The 2,500-nt window shown below is 42.7% G+C and overlaps 1 protein-coding gene across 1 annotated transcript in view; it reads left to right on the forward strand.

Moving 5' to 3' along the window:
- LOC116058487 (immunoglobulin superfamily DCC subclass member 3-like) overlaps window positions 1-169 on the forward strand; it is a 23,800-nt gene extending 23,631 nt beyond the window's left edge. Inside the window, exon 14 of the mRNA XM_031311317.1 lies at window positions 1-169. This exon is cut by the window's left edge and continues 284 nt beyond it. The gene's annotated coding sequence lies outside the window, so the exon portion shown is untranslated.
- The last annotated feature ends 2,331 nt before the right edge of the window (window positions 170-2,500 follow it).

The following is a 2,500-nucleotide window of genomic DNA, read 5'->3' on the forward strand; positions in this document are numbered from 1 at the left end:
CGCCACAAGGGAACCTACCCTTCACCGTGATTAGGTCTTCAGACCGAAACCAAAGCTGAATTATGAACAAACGTTTGTCGGAAGCCGTTGATCACATGCAGGGCTTTGATCTGACACCAGCCAACAAAAATAACTTTAGTGGGTAACATGGTAAAGTTACTGGCTAATTTAACAGTCTGTTTGAATCGGCAGGCTGCAGAAACGATGTGCTAGAGCAGTGTTTCTCAAATGGGGGTACGTGTCCCCCTAGGGGTACTCTGGAGTACTGCAGGGGGTACATGACATTTTAAAAAAAAATGCTCATTCAAAAATATGTCATGCATAATTCCTAAAATAATTATGATATAATAATGAATGAATTAAGTGATGGATTCTAAACATTTGAAATGTAGCATTTAAATGTTGTTAGTTACAAGGCAGGTGTTTAGTGAATCTATCACTGCCAGCGCTGTATTGTTCCTCTTTATATAGACTTTTTTTTCTACCAAAAATGTTTTGCGCTGTTCAGGGGATACTTGGCTTAAAAAAACAGTTCAAAGGGGGAACAATATTTTAAAAAGTTTGAGAAACAATGTGCTAGATTGTATGTTTTCCGTCAAGAAATTAGGGCAGATTTGTGTGTGTGTTTGGCTTGAAAACGTAATCTTTATCGGTATTATTGCTGCTTAAAGAAAGTTATTTTAAAGCCGTGACCACCTGACTCTGGCCAGTTCCCGTGTGGTTTCAGATGCTAACGTCACCGTTGTGGTGGTGGTCTGGATGCTTCCTGTTGAAACCAAAACCTTTTGTCTTCAGTTTGTCTTCAGTTTTGAGTTTGTCACCGTCGGTGCCGAGTTTTCTAAGACGACGAGGCCTTCCACCAGTCTGACCAGAGACTGCAGAGCCAAAGGGATTTAATATTTCTCTGGTCAGCTGGTGTCTGTAGAGGATTCTCCTCTGCACTGCTTTAGCCTTTTAGTGTTTGTTTGTCTCACCGAGATCGCCTCAACTCAGGATGTAGAGGACTGTGACACTCGGCTGGTCGTTCTCCCTCCTTCCTTCCTTCTTTCCTTTCCTTCCTTCTACCTCTTCCACCAAACTCTTCGCCTCCAAAGAGAGCTACCTCGGGCTCAACGCCAAACGCCTGAGCTACAGGCAGCCGATAGCCTCCTGCTGCTGGTCAAGCTAACCTACCTCATAACCAAAAGCCTCACACGGGGCACCACTTTGCCATTTTCTACCTTTTTTGCACCAATGCTGATGTCCTGTGCCAGACCGTCACTCAGAAACCCTTCGAACTCTGAATGTTGCTTGTCTGAACCCTCCAACGATGGATCGGCCCATCGTAGTCCTCCTCAAAGACAAGCTGGTGGAGGGAAACTACAGAAGCGGTCTTTGATTTTGTGCTCTTTTCACTTCCTGTCTGACTCCAACAAATTCCTCTAGTGCTGCTTCCAGGACCCAAAAACCATCAGTTTCAGACCTTAGTTTGAAGAGATATAGTAACCTGCCAAAGGAGCATACTTTTTTTTCCAGATCTGAGCATTCAGGTCTGAAAAGATCCTCTGAAGACCGACCTAGTCCTGACCATGAACATTGGAAATGGGCTTGAATGGGCTCTTGGCCAGTCTGACATGCAGAGCAAATCTCAAATTTGCCGAAAGTTTTTCAGGGTTTTTCCCAGGCTAGATCGACCATAGTCCTGACCCTGAACAGTCCTGATCCAGTAAATTATCTGCTGAACCGTTTGGGTCCTAAAGCTTATTAGAAAAAAAACCCTCAAGGAGTTCAGCGTCTGTTGACGGCAACAGGAAATTTTGGACACTGTTGACGTCTTAATGTGGGACGTCTCAATGTGGGACGTCTCAATGTGGGACGTCTCGGCCCGTTTCTGTCCTGAGTTTTAATGAACGTGTTGATGTTTTATTTTTGCGGAAGCAGCCACTTCCTGTGCCGCCTTGGCCTGGCCGCTACGTTTAAATTAACCTCTAAAGTCTTTTAATGTCTGAAAGTAGATTACATTTCTGTAGATGAACAGCAACTTTGTGTAGAGTTTCAGCCAAAACTTCCAAATATTCTTTAAAACAAGATGAACAACGTCCAAAGATAAAAAAAATTTAAAAAATAGTTTTTCACCGTTTTCTGCTCAAACTGTTTATTTTCACTCTGTTTCCTGTTTCCAGAGTCGAAGAACAAACGAAACCAAAAGAAATACTCACTTTCACGTTTTATACTTCAGATAAACCCGTCCGTAAAAGGAGAATATGAATATATATTTTGATATATTGTAACACAAAGAGCTCCGTGTGTCAGGATGAGTTTAAAATAGCCAAATAAGTGAATGATAGGAACACTTTGACCAAAAGCTCCGTAACAAATACGACTCGTTCTTTGTGTTTAGAGCCACAGACAGACTGTGGATTCAGTTTGTGGTTGAATGTCTTTACAGCTTCTGTCTCTCACACCGACAGTGATCCCGAGACCCTGAGGACGTCAATCACAGTACTTTAACAAACTCTGT

This window comes from Sander lucioperca, chromosome 10 (assembly GCF_008315115.2).
Source record: "Sander lucioperca isolate FBNREF2018 chromosome 10, SLUC_FBN_1.2, whole genome shotgun sequence".
In the NCBI taxonomy this organism is placed as follows: domain Eukaryota; kingdom Metazoa; phylum Chordata; class Actinopteri; order Perciformes; family Percidae; genus Sander; species Sander lucioperca.